Source organism: Theropithecus gelada, chromosome 1, assembly GCF_003255815.1.
Source record: "Theropithecus gelada isolate Dixy chromosome 1, Tgel_1.0, whole genome shotgun sequence".
NCBI classification, from domain to species: domain Eukaryota; kingdom Metazoa; phylum Chordata; class Mammalia; order Primates; family Cercopithecidae; genus Theropithecus; species Theropithecus gelada.
The window spans coordinates 50,181,601-50,196,450 of NC_037668.1; positions in this window are offsets into that span (position 1 = coordinate 50,181,601).

The window sequence follows — 14,850 nt, forward strand, 5'->3', positions numbered from 1 at the left end:
AGTCCCAGCTACTCGGGAGGCTGAGTTGAGAAACTCTGCTGAGCCCAGGAAGTAGAGGCTACAATGAGCCATGATCACACCACTGCACTCCAGCCTGGGCAACAGACCAAGACCCTGTCTTAAAACAAAACAAAAGAACCACACCCCCCCCTCCCCCCAGATACATACTAGGCCCTCAACAATTGTTAGCATCCGCACCTGTGAAATGTGACTATCGGTTGTTGTGAGGTTCAGGTGAGCCACAAGAGGCAAAAATCCTGTGCCCACCTCAGGACAAATTTTTCCTTCTCCCTCCAGCCCGGATTTCAGCCACTCCAACAAGGCCCCACCTCTGCAGGGCTTGCGGAAGCAGCATGTGAGCCATGCCACAGGGTGGGCCTATCTGCAGGCTCCAGGCCTGAGTTAGCACATCTCGGGGCGGGCTCCCCATGCCAGCACAGGTATCCGCAGGAGAGACAGCTGGGCCCTCGTTAACAAGGTGTCTCCAGACCTTGTTTGGAATACGTCAGCTACTGTGATTAAAGACAGTACATAAATGTCAGCCTTGCCGGGCTCCAGCCCCAGCTGGTTTCCGGGGAAGGAGACCTGAAAAATATGTCTTCATTCCTTCTGTTTTACAGCTTAGGCCATGATGGCTTTGTACAGAGTGAGTTCACCGTGGTGGAAGCCCGCACAGGTCCTGCCAGGCGTGGGGAGTGGGAGAACAGTTTCCCAGTGAGCCCCCAGCCAGGCCAGGCCTGATTATCGTGTGACCTGCAGTCACTTCTCCCCTTCAGAGCCTCGGTTCCCTCATCTATAAAATGGGGAGAATAATAGATGTGCCCATGGGTTCTTAAGAAATAAAGATCACCTTTGTAAGCTGCCCAGGGTAGTCCCTCTCCCAGAGAAGGCCCTCACTGCAACCAGGAAAACACAAAAAGAGCACACTAGGGAACGGAGCTGCCCACTTTGCAGACACAGGTGCTCAATGAATGGCCCTTTCCTTGGACCCAAGTGGGGAGAGATTTTGACATTCTCAGTGAAACAACATTGAAAGTAGGTATTTGGGGGCAAAGTGAGGTGCAGGAGCACTGCTCCCAGAGCCACTGACACACTGTGTGATCTCGGATAACTGAATCCAGTCTCTGGGACTGGCTTTCCTCATCCGTAAAATCCCTGGCCTGGCCGGGCTCTTCCTTTTGGAGCACTGTGATGAGGCCAACCCCTGCCCTCAGTTTCGCAGTCTGTAAAATGAGGGGACTGGACCAGATGATCTCTGGCTCATCTCAGCTCAGGCACATGGAATTTCTCCCAGGAAGTGAAACAATGGCCAGGACTAGGCTGTGTGCAAAAGGGAGGTTTCATGATTAATGAAGGGGCAGAATCCCATAGTAGGAGAAGCCATTCTGGAGACTGGGGTTTTGTACCTGAGGTCACAGAGTGCGTAGATGACTCTGAGACCACTGCTCTTGCCATTCCTATGGCAGGAGAAGCCCTTGATGCTGTTGGAGTCCCTCAGGGAGGCAGAAAGACAAACCCAGGGCAGGGAGAGAGCTCACCATGCTGCAACCCTAGCCCCAGACAAAGATGAGGGCATGGGAGGGGACTGGAGATGTCTTTTCACAAATTGCTTCTGAACCTCAGAAGAAGAGAATAGCCTGGCACCAACTGTGCTCCTCCTTTGTTCCAGGTTTTGTTCCAAACACTTTATACATCTTCACTCATTTAATCCCCATGAGGCAGGCATGATTGTTATGCCCATTTCACAGATATGGAAACTGAGGTACAAGGAGGTAATTTGTCCAAGTCCTCACAGCTAGTCCACAGCAGAGCTGGGGCATGGACTAAGACAGTCTGGCACTGAAGCCACTCTCTTAAAGTATCAATGATGAAGAGCACCATTTCATGAGCACCTACTATGTAACAGGCACTGTGCTGGCTTCCTTACAGCATTATCTTCATTAACTGGGACTGCATTCTTACAAGGACGGCACTTTGTTACTCACACTTCACAGAGGAAGAAATGAAGGCCCAGAGAAGTGAAGCACCCGGCATTGGTCACAGAGCCGGAATGTGGCTAAGCTGGGATTCTGACCCGGGGCCCAGGCTCCTTCCATGCCACCAGGCTGGACAGGACCCCCTCTGCAGAAACTCTGAGTAGAGGCTAAAGCAAATGTAAGGAGACACGACATAGCTATGGCTTGTGTAGAACGGCATGAAAGTCCATCAGGTGGTCCAGGGACAAGAAAAGGCCTCCAGGACACAGCTAGGTGGTGGGGAGATCCCTATGAAGGATGTCTGGGGGCTTTGAGGGGCTCTGGGGGGCTTCAAGGGGTTCTGGCAAGCTTCACACAGCATCAGAGTCAAGAGGCAGGTCCTCTGATTGAGGGCCTGCTGTGTCCTGGACACTGTATTAAGTGCTTTGTATTCATTATTGCTCAATTCTTACCGTGGTAGGAACGGCATAGATACCATTATTATCATCCCCACCTCATGCATAAGGAACTGAAGCTCACACAGGTGGAGTCCCTAGTCCAGGGTCACATAGCTAGCAAGAGCCGAACTCAGGTCCCCCCATTTCAAAGCCAGTGCCTTTCCAACGGGGCCACTCCTTCCTTCCCGGGTTCAAAGTGCTCAAGCCATCCAAACCGCATGGCTCAGGATCTGGCACACGGCAGGTCCACGGCCTCGCCCCTTCCTAGCTCCATCCCAGGACCCTGAAAGGGTTAACTCCCCTGTGGCCCCAGGTCCGTCCCTGTCAGCCCACCACCCCTGCCCCTGCGTTATGAGGACCAGATCAGCTCTCGCTCCGGGCAGCTGACCAGTTCTCTGCACAGTGGTTCGCGCTCCAGATATTAAATTACTCATAAAATATTTGGCCTGTCCCCAAAGTGTTTGCTACCTCCTCCCTGTGCCCACTGCTCACTTCACAACAGAAGGTCACACTCTTCCATGGGGGAGGGGCCCTTGGAAAATGAACCCAACTTCATCTTGGGGGATCTAGAAGCCCAGGAAGGGGTAGGCTCTGGTGAGGCTGGGATGTTCCAAGGGCGAGGATTCTGTCCCCCATTCTGGGGCCCCCCGGCCTGGCCTGAGCAGAGGACTATGCCCCCAAATCTCCATGCGGCAGGGTACAAAGGGCCCAGAACTGCTGACTGCCCTGAGTCCCTCAGGATAAGGCCAAGGGTGACCTGGAATAGGTTCCCATTGTCTGAGGGATGAGTGGTCTCTCCTCTCCTCCTCCCTCCCTTCCTCAGTTTCCATGGCAACCACAGTGGGGGGTGGGAGGCTGGACCGCTCAGCTCCTGGCCGGGCTACCCAGCATGCTCTGCTTTCACCCAGTTTTCTCCCTCACTGCCCCTTGGCAGGCAGGGGGTGGGGCAGACCCAGCCCTTTCACCACTCAGCAGAGGGTTTGCAGCCAACGAGCGTCACCTATGGTCCCCTGTCTTCAGGCAGGAGGTTTTCCGGCATGGCTCCCAGGAATGGGACTTTTCTGAGTATGGTTTATCAGAGAATGATTTTGGGGAGGGGTCTCTCTCAAGCCCCCTGGAGTTAATGAAGTCAGTTAAGCCCTGGGATTAGAAGGTCGGGGTCATGGGTACAGCCCATGTTTGCAGAGTAACCCCACCCCTAGCTCCCACCAGCTGTTTCAGAAATGCCTAGTGCTGGTCGTCTAGGGAACTAGTGAGAGGGTCTGGACAGGACATGGCAACCTCATCCTGAGTCCCCACAATCACAGTCCCTCAGAGTATATACCCCGCAGCCTCCTCTCTTTCTTCCTGCCCCCTTGTAGAGGACACCTTTTTCATAATAGTAGTGTATATATTACTAGTAAGTTCTTATCACCCTGGCCTGGAGTTTCATAAATGTAATACTGAAAGAAACTGGGTTTAGCGTTTGTCGTGGCGCTACTTGGGGTACACTGCCACCAGGTGGCAGTAGTCACTTTCCAACTATTTCCTGAGATTCCAGAAGATGATATTCCACTTTTACATTCCACCACTACAACCTACAAAATGCCATTGCTTTTTTACTTTTATATTAAGATTACAGGACTTTGTAAATAGCCAAAATTAAGCAGACTTTAAACAAACTCTGCGTTTTGGTAGTACAGCACAGCAGTCAGCTCAAACTCTAAGCCAAACTGCCTGAGTTCAAATCCTGGCTCAGCCACTTGCTAGCTGTTTAACCTTGGACAAGTTGCTTCTCTGTGCTTCAGCTTCTTTATCTGCAAAATGGAGATGATGGAAAGCACCTCCCTCAAGGCATCGTTTTAAAGACTCAATGAGTGAACGTACACGAAGCATTAGGAACAGTGCCTGGCACAGAGCATTAAGCTCTTTAGAAATGTTGGTTATCAATATTTAAAGATGAGCATAAGGGCAAAGATTCAAAAACAATTCATATTGAGACCCACAGACGTCTTTCTCTGCTCGGTCTTTTATCTGGTGTTTCTAATCTGGTGATTCACTTCAGGGATCCCCTGCTAGACACCCATCATCTGCCCAGATGCCTCCTCCAGCTCCCTCAACCCCACATTCAAGCCCATATCCTAACGCCTTCATCTCCCAGGTGTCTGTGGGATCGTCCCCTGCATGCCCTGTGCACGGCCACCCTGATCTCATTCTTGAACCACTGCAAATGTCCCCCTGCCTCTTGCCTGCTCCCCTCCAACCATCTTCTCACCGCAGCCACAGTGATTTTTCTAGAACAAAAATACGCTTCCACTCAAATGCTCTCCATAGCTCCCCAGTGACTCAGTATCCAGTCCAGGCTCTTCAGCTAGGTCCCTCTTCCCATCTCCCACTCCAGCCTCATGTCCCCATCTCCACTGTCAGAATGCTATGCCCCGGTTCCAGCTTCCTCCTTGCAGTTCCCCCAAAGCCTTGGGCTCCCAGGCTCTGCCGCCTAGGCAGGGGCTGCCTCCTCTGCCTGCATCTCTTCCTTCCTTCTCCTGCCTGCCCATCTCCTGCCTGCTCAGGCTCAAGATGTAGCCCCCGTCTCCCCTTCCCTGGGAAGCACTTCATGATCCCTCCACGGCCTCTGGACTGGGTGCAGACCTTCTCGGCATGCCCTGAGCCTCTGCATGCTGGAAAAGGGCTATCTCGGTTCGTTGGTATCACCAGAGATGCCCTGCACACAGCAGGCCCTCAGAGTATCTCCAGGGAATGAATTCAGAATGTCCGTTTTGCTCATTCGGCCTACAATGTCCTCTTTCCCATCTTCTCTGTCCCAGCATCTCCTTCTAGGCCTGGCTCAAATGTCACCTCTTCAGGAGCCTCCTGGTAACCCTCACCCCTATGTCATCCCTGCATTAATTATTTCACTTTCTCCTCAAAGAGGCAAATGCAACAGGTATGAACTTGACATGTGCTGAATGAATGAACAAATGACCAGGATTATGGTCTAGACCAATGTTTCTCAACCGGGGTTGGCCTCCCCCAGGGGACATTTGACAATGTCTGGAGACCTTTTGGGGGTCACAGGGGTGCTGCTGAGATCTGATGGTGGGGGCCAAGGATGCTGTAACACCTCCTGCAATGCACAGGACAGTCCCCAACCAGGAGTTATCTGCCCCAAATGTCACTTTCTCAAGGCTGAGAAACTGGGCTAGAGCCTGTTGCCTACAAATCTGTCTTCCTAGTGCACAGAGGGCCCCAAGCACTGAGCCAGATCTGATTTCTCTGATTTTCTCAGTTCCCACCACAGAGCAGACACGCAACAATTTTTTTTTTACGCGGAGTCTCGCTCTGTCACCCAGGTTGGAGTGCAGTGGCGTGATCTCCGCTCACTGCAACCTCTGCCTCCCGGGTTCAAGCAATTCCCCTGCCTCAGCCTCCTGAGTAGCTGGGATTACAGGTGCAGGCCGCCACATCCGGCTAATTTGTCTGCATTTTTAGTAGAGACGGGGTTTCACCATGTTGGCCAGACTGGTCACAAACTCCTGACCTCAGGCGATCCAACTGCCTCAGCCTCCCAAAGTGCTAGAATTACAGGCATGAACCACCGCGCCCAGCCAACAGTTTTTTAAAATAAGCTCATGGGTGACATATTTCTTGCCCTTTTCCTCTCCCCCGCTTCCACCTCTCGCTAGGAGCTTGGCCTCAAACTACTGTCAGATGCCCCTTCGGGGGCTATTCTTGGGTCCTGAGGCTTCAGCTTGCTAAGTTCCTCCAGTTTCTGCTGCCCCCAGCCTTCCCTTTCTCAGATTCTCCCGGTACCCACAGCCACGTGGAGTAAACAGGCAGGAAAGGGAGACCACATTTCCAAGATGGCGGGGAGCTTTGCTGGGTGCTGGGGACCCTAGGAGTGAGTCCTGGTTGGTGACTAACTTGCTGTGTGACTTGGCTGAGTCACAGACCTGTCTGGGCCTGGAGCTCTCAGTGAGGTGATGGGGGCGTGTAGACAGACCCTCTCTGGGCCTGCCCCCTCTAAAGGACGGGGCGGTCCCCCACCACTCCCAGCACCTCTCCCCTGCATGCAAGAATGCTCCCTGGGAAATCCTGGGAGGTGCCGAGGAGACAAGGATTCCTCCGTCTTTCCCCAGCCTGGGTGCTCCAGGTGCTCCGGGCTCTGCCACTCACTGGGGTGCCACCGTCTCCAAGGGCGCCGCTGTCAGCTGTGACCCCTGCGCCCCCAGAGGCGACCAAACAAGCGGCCTTTGTGGTCTGTGCGTCGGCGGCCCTCGGGGAGCGTCACAAAGGGAGGGAAGAAAGGCCGCCAATCCTCTTAGGGCCAGCCGCCGGCTTTCCCACTGTGGCCCATCTGCTCCTGGGGAGCGGGCATAACCGCCGCCCGGCCCCACGGCGCGCAAAGCAAGCAAAAGCTGCTCGGGAATGAAAGGCAGGGGCCCAGGCCAGCCCAGATCCCCACGGCAAACACAGGCCTGGCCGGGGGCCTGGGAGGGGGCAGGGCTGATCCCCGGGGGAGACCATGGTTAAAAGCGCCGCCCCAGGAGGGGGACCCAGGGCTAATCCCCTCCTGCCCCACGCCTTCCCTTCCCACACCCCTACAAGGAGAAGGGGAGAGGCAGGGAGGGGCTGGGATCAAAGGTCCTTCCTCCTGTGCCAGGCGCTCAGTGGGGTCCTTTCTACACACCCCTGTCCTTTCCTTGAAGCACCCTATTTTATAAAGGGACTCAGTAAGGCTAAGTCAGTTGCCCAGGGTCACCCAGCTGCGATGTGGCAGAGCTGGGATCTCAGCTGGAGGCTGAATGTGAATTCTTTCATCCACGTAGCTGAAGTTTGCTGAGCCACTCCGTGCCAGGGGCTCTACAACCATCTCCATTTCTTACTGCAACTCTTTTAACAGATGGGGAAACTGAAGTCTATAGGCTGGTGGTGACTGCCCAAGAGCACAGACCAGATCAAGTCCTGGCTCTACCACTCCCCTGCATTCTGGTCCCAACCCCCATCACTCATGTGCAACCTTGGGCTCTGCTAGCCCCTAGCATGGGCCCTCAGGCCAGTCACTTCACCCCCCGGAGCCTCGATTTCCTCCTATGGAAAGTGGGGATCTGTGAAGGGCGTAGTTCTGAGGGTTTGATGAGATGATCTGCTAAAGACTTTAGCTCAGGCCCGGCACACAGTAGGCACCCAATAATGGCTGCTACTATTGGTATTACTTGGCCCAGAGCAGGATGGATCCCAGACCAGGAAGAGAAGGAAACAAAGAATTTCCGCCCACTAATGGCTGGCCCCAAACACTTCTTTTTCCCATGGTTGGGATTGGTTTGGCAGAGTAAGGAAGGAGCTGGAGAGAGGGGGAGGGAGGCAATGGATGCGTGGGAGGCCGCAGCTGGGGCCCAGGCTGAATCCACCCAGGGAGGGGGCTATCGACCAGCTGCCCCACCTCCCACCCACGAGCGGCCCACTGCCCAGGCGTGGTGGCATCCAGAACATCAGAGCCCAAATGCTGCCTCCTACACACACACACACACACACGTGCACACACACATATATTTGCACATGCGTAAATACATACACTCACACACATGTGCACACACAAATATACACATACATATGCACACATACACACACAACCACACACATGCATGCACACATATACTCCCCACATACACACACGTGCACATAACCACACATGCACACACACACCCCACCCAGACACACATGCACACACATACACAGATGTCACTGTCACACACATACACACACATCTCACTTACCACAAATACACACATGCACACACACGCATACACACACGGACATACATATGCAAACATACACTCACACGCACACTCATACACACATACACTCTCACACACACAACCACATGCACACACACACATATCCCCCCACAGAGACACACATACACACATGCACACACACATACAGACATACACACTCTCACATACACATAGACACACACGACAAATACAAACACACATGCACACACACATGCACATACATATACACACACACTCACACACACACATACACACATACACGCTCACACACATACACACATAACCACATACACATCCCTCCAGAGACACATATACACATGCACACACATACACACACACAAACCACACACACCACACACAAATACATACACACATACATATACACACACACACAGACATACACTCACACACAGATACACATAACCACATACACACATATCCCCCCAGAGACACACACATACACACATGCACACACACATATATACACACAGATATACACACCCTCAAACACACACATAACCACAACACACTCACACACACCACACAAATACATACACACATGCACACACACATGCACATATATACACACACATGCACACATACACTCTCTCTCACATAACCACACACACCACACATAAATACACACATGCACACATGCACTTACATACACACACATATATCCACACACACACATGCCCCCACAGAGACACACACATACACACATGCGCACACCCATACACACACACACACACACACGCAACTCCAGCTCTGGCTGTTTTGCAGATTTGGAACCTGAGGCTCGGGAGAGGGGCTGTGGCTCACTGAAGATCACTCAGCTCTTGAGCATGGCCCAGGCCCCCCAGTCACCCTCTCCCATCCCTCAATGGGATCTGGCCCTGAATCCCACCAGCCTTGCTCCATGCCTTGTCCACCAAGGAGCCATGCAGGGGACAAGGGGACAAGGAGGCGAGGGTCCCTATGCTCCCGTCGAGCCGGCTGAGTTAGCCACTCTGCCCTTGGCATTCCCCTAGATCTGGAAATGGGTTCTGCTCAGAAAATGGAAATGAATCCATTATTCATTCTCTCTCTCTTTTCTCTTCCCTTCCTCCCTCTCCACCCCTCCTCCCTCCTTCCTTCCATCTTTTCCCCCTGCTTGCCCTCTCTTTGTCTCTTTTTTTCTCTTCATGTCTCTTTTAATCTCTCTCACATCACCGTCTTTCCGCTTCCAGCTGCTCCTCCCTTCCCCAACTCTGCCCATGACACTGTTCCCAGGGAACCTGACTGTGTGGCTTTGAGCCTGTTTCTGCTCCCTTCCATGTACCAGGGGGTTGCTGGGAGCGTCCCCCACTGACAGGCCCCCTCTGGGGTATGGGGGTGCAGTTAGTGCAAGACAGGCCATGGTTTGGGGTCAGTTCCAGCCCTGTCACCAACCTTATGCAACTCCTTTTCTCCTCCAAGTCTCGTCTCTTCCTCTGTGTGTGGAGTGGGCACCCATGAAGAACATGGCCTCCACAAATGCCCTGCCCCCCAGAACCAGAGGCACGGAACCCTTTGAGGGATGCATAAGAACTGTATTCACCTTTGAAAATGGTGCCCCCTCCAAATCCTACTGCCTGACCTCCTGCCCAAAGCTCTCAGACTGCCCCCCTCCCAGAATAGAGCAGAGCAGAGCAGGCCTAGGGATGTCCTGACTTGGACTGACTCCAAGATGTCACCAGTGGACCAAAGCATTCCCAGTTAACCTTGGCCTTGGAGGGTGAGAGGTCACAGAAATAAGCGAGACCAGGAGTCAGACAACCTAGGTCCTAATCCCCCCTCTGCTTCATGCCTGACTGAGGGTGTTGGAGAAGTCCCTTTACCTCTCCTGGCCTCATTATCCCTCATCAGGGAACTGGAGCTAATTGCTGATTTGTGCTTGAAATTAAAGAAAGGGAGGTTACCACAGAAACTAGCGCTAAGGTGGCATTTTACTGAATTCATGGATCGGCTAATTTATGGACCACAGACTGTCTGCTCTACCCAGGCCCTTTCTACTTAGGGGGAAACTGAGGCTGGGAGAAGGGAGGCAACCTGCCCAGGGGTTGGCGGCGAGTGGCAGCAATGCCCAGACTTGAATTCCAGCCCAACATTTAAGTTCCTCAGTGCAGGCTATCAAAGACAGCCGATTCCAGAAGGGAGATCAAAGGCCTGCTTCCTTATTTACAAAGAGAAGTCCTCATTAAAACATGGCCAACGGCTGAGGCGGCTATGGAGATGGGCCACGTGTGCGCCAACAGAGAATTCACCGTCCCAGACTGTGCTGAGCAGCAGGGGAGCTGTTCAGTGAGTCTGTGCTAGGGAGAGCCGGCCCGAGGGTGGGGTTAGTCAGGGAGGGCTTCCTGCAGGAGGACTGGGTTCAGGTCAGCCTCACAGGGAAGACGGGACATCCAAGGAGAGTTGACCACAGCTACCTTTTTTGTTGTTGTTTTTTTAAGTTGGAGTCTTGCTGTGTTGCCCAAGCTGCAGTGCAGTGGTGCTATCCCGGCTCACTACAACCTCTGCCTCCCAGGTTCAAGCGATTCTCCAGCCTCAGCCTCTTGAGTAACTTGGAGTACAGCATGTACCGCTATGCCCGGCTAATTTTTGTAGTTTTAGTAGAGACGGGTTTTCTCCATGTCGGCCAGGCAGGTCTTGAACTCCTGGCCTCAAGTGATCTACCTGCCTCGGGCTCCCAAAGTGCTGGGATTCCAGGAGTGAGCCACTACACTGGGCCCACAGCTACCATGATTGAGCATCTACTGGCAGGCACTGACAGTAACTCTGAGAGGCTGGGATCCTGTCCCTGCTTTCCAGGGGAGGAAAGAGAGGCACAGGGACCTGCTGGGGGATCGCCACAGGGCAAGCCAGACACCACTGAACCTGGCTCTGGGGTCCCCATACCTCCAAGCTTGTCGCTACTGGGCTGCTTGCCTCTTCAAGGATAACATGAGCCACCCTGTGTATTTGGGCGGTGGGAACATGGTCTGTCACCAGAGTCATTTGTCAAAAGCAAAATGTGTGGGAAGTGGGATGGAGGGGCCCGAGGAGGGCCTGGCTGAAAAGCAGGTTGGGGCTGGACTAGACAGATCCTTCCAGCATGCAGAGCCCAGGGTTCTTTGATTTGACGGAATCCTTCATGAGCATCTCCTATGCAACAGGTACTGTTCCAGACATGAGGGACACAGCAGCGACAAAACCAGATGGCATCTGGCCGCATGGAGCAGATCCCTTGAGAAGGATGAAGAATAAATCCATAAATAAATACGATCATGTCTCATTTCAGATGGTTATCAGTCTTCCAGAGCTGCCGCAATAAGATAACACAGACCAGGTGCTCAAAACAACACGCATGGATTGTCTCGCAGTTGTGGAGGCTGAACGTCTAGAATCGAGGCATGGGGGGGACCTGCTTCCTCTGAAGACTTGGGGAAGAATCCTTCCTTGTCTTTTCCAGCTTCCGGTGGCCCTGGCGTTCCTTGGCTGGTAGTGGAATCGTTCATATCTCTGCCTCTGTCTTCACATGGCCTCTTCCCTGTGTCTGATGACATCACTTGAGAACTTGGATCCAGCCACACCTGAAGTTCACTTCTGGTCATTTCAATGATGTGCATCCATAAACTCCATTTATTCACTCTAGCCAACTTGGTGTCCTGACTTACACTATTTTCTTATCTGGAAAACTCCGAGGAAGGCAGTGTGAGCCACCCTCAGATGACAAGTACACAACTTCTTGCCCTCCCCACCTTCCCTGCTGGACCAATAACCTTCATGCCCATCCCAGGCATCATTAGCCAATAATAATGGTAAGGAAGACTGTGCTCTTCAGGCCGGGCGCGGTGGCTCACGCCTGTAATCCCAGCAATCTGGGATACCAAGGTGGGCAGATCACCTGAGGTCAGGAGTTTGAGACCAGCCTGGCCAGCGTGGTGAAACCCCGTCTTTACTAAAAGTGCAAAAATTAGTTGGGCATAGTGTCATGCGCCTGTAATCTCAGCTACTCGGGAGGCTGAGGTAGGAGACGGAGGTTGCAGTGAGCCGAGATCACGCCACTGCACTCCAGCCTGGGCGACAAAGTGAGACTCCATCTCAAAAAAAAAAAAAAAAGAAAAGAAAAAACGCTCTTCTTTCCCTGATTCTCTGCCTAGTAAACTCCTATTCATCCTTCAAGATACAGCAGAGAATGTCACCTGTATTGTAAAGAAATTCCCTGAAAGTTTGCTGCTCCCTCCTCTGCCTTCTTCTAGCTCCCCCTGCCATGCTGTTCTCCCTGGTGGCAGGGAGTGGGGGAACCTCATAGCAGTCTGTATTGTAAGGTCTGTCTTGGAGCTTCTGAGCTCCTTTGGATCAGGCATCATGCCTCATTCATTCATTCACTCATTCACTCATTCATTCATTCATTCAACAAATATTACTCAGAGCTCTGAGTCTCTGCTAAGCACACGGCTCAGTGCTGCGTGCTGGGGGAGAGACAGACTTTCCTTTCATGCAGCTTTCCATTGATCTAGAGAAACTGATGAGAAAATAGTTAACATCATGTGTGACATGATGATGGGGAAGTCAGTAGAGGGACTATTGAAACACAGGAGCCAAAGGGTGGGGCTGTACACGGGCTGCTGGGGAGAGGGGCCAGGGGACTTCCAGGCAGAGTGTGCAAAGGCTGAGAGCCAATAAGTGCACAGCACGTCCATGAAACCAAAAAAAAATTCAGATGGCCTGGATTAGAGAGGGTGGGTGAGGCAGGAAGGGCCAGACTGGGCTAAGGAGCTCAGATTCATCCTGCAAGCCTTGGACAGCCGCTGAAGGTTGTGAATAGCAGAGAGATGTGGTGGAGACCACGTTAGTGCCCGTATGGAGATGGGCAGCCCAAACCTGAGCAAAATTCAGCTGGAGCCGCAGCAGGGCCCAGGCAGCTTGGACTTCGGGGTGGCAGAGGGTGGAAAGAGTGGAGTGGCAGGAGCTGGCAACTGGTTGAAAAGAATAGCGTAGGGAAGGGGAAGGCGCCAGGGCGATATCTGGGTTTCCATCTTTTGCAAGCAGGAGGTTGGTGGGACATCCCTGAGAGGGAGGACACGGGGTATAAGCAGGGTGGGGGCCAGGGAAGGGGATGGCTTCGGTTTGGGGATGTGGGGTTTGAGGAGCCTGCAGCACCTCCAGATGCAGATGTGGATCCATCTCTGTGTTCATACCTTTCCAAGCCTGGATGCCTGACCCTTCATGCTGGTACAGTCCCACCCACTCAGCAGCGTCCTTGCTCTCCCTTGGCCCCTCGCCTTTCCATGCCACAGGGCACCCCTCTGCAGCTCTTTGAAGAAGCCACATTCTCCCCAAACTTCTCATGGCCTTTGCATATGCTGTTTCCTCTATGCTTCCTGCTTTGACCCCCTTTGCCTGGCTAATTATTTGTTATATGGCATCTCCTCCAGGAAGCCTTCCTGACGTCCCCCAGTTGGGAGAATGCACTCCTCAGATCTCCCCCAGCCCTTTCTGTGGCTGCCACCATAGGGCTTCCTAGTGCGGTATGGCACTCCTGAGTCACACTGGCAGTGGACAGTGGGTAAGTGTCATGCTCTGGGGACAGGCTGTCTGCGTTCAAACCCTGAGAAAGCCAGTTGACCTCTCTGTCCCTCAGTTCCTTACCCTTAGAATGGGGATAACAATAGTTCTTACCACTCAGGATTTGCTGTGAGAACTAATTGAATTAGTCCTCTTAAGGAACAGTAAGGTGCGTAGTAAATATTCACTATTAGCTACTGTCATGGGTCCCTGCTTATCTCACCCAAGTGTCTTGGGGGTCCTTGTGGGCCAGTTCTTCCCCAGCAAACAGCGTGGGGCTAGCACACGGGCAGAACCCGCCCAATTGCCTGGGGAAGGATCAGGGCATTCTGGGATTGCTTTCTTCCACTCAAATCCAACAAAAGAGACTGCATAGAACAGTATCGGCACAGAGGGCCAGGCCCATGTCTTGATGCTGGGAAGACACACATTGCGATCGTCTGACCTAGCACCTGCCTCTGGGGAGGCTCTGGCAAGGCGTCTGAATTCTGAAAACACACCAGCGACTCAAAGATGGAGAGAACCCCTCCGGTTGCTTTCTCGCTGAGACCCTGGATGCTTCTCCCATGAGTATTTCCCACCCTGTCTGGGTCCGTCGCACACCTCCAGCATCGTCTCCTAGCCCCGGGGCCTCCAGCCCGTTCCTCCTTCCCTGTCCCCAGTTCCCCTTCAGGCTGAGCCCTGGCGGGGCCCCTCCTTGGCTGCTCCTCCTGGAAACTGGCTTGGATTATGCAGCATTTTTGCTCAGCAAGGCTGGGAGGAGACAGACCCTCCCATCCTCCCACAGCAGCCCCTGCCTGGCTGGCGCACAGCCCCCAGGCCACACTCTCCTTCCCATCCCCCTTGAAGCCCTTTCATTCCTGGTCCTGACAGCTCTGTCCTCAGCGACACTCTCCCTCCTACACAAACTCATTCCCTCCTCAGCCAGGCCTGTCTCTGGGCACTGTACGTGGGAGTCCACAGACACTTCAAACCCAGTGCATTCCCGTTTATCATCTCCTCCCCAGACCTGCTCCCCGACTGCGACTGCGGCCCTGTCTTGGCAGCCAGCAACAGGCACCCAGGCCCTGCCTCCCAGCCCACTGCCTTCTC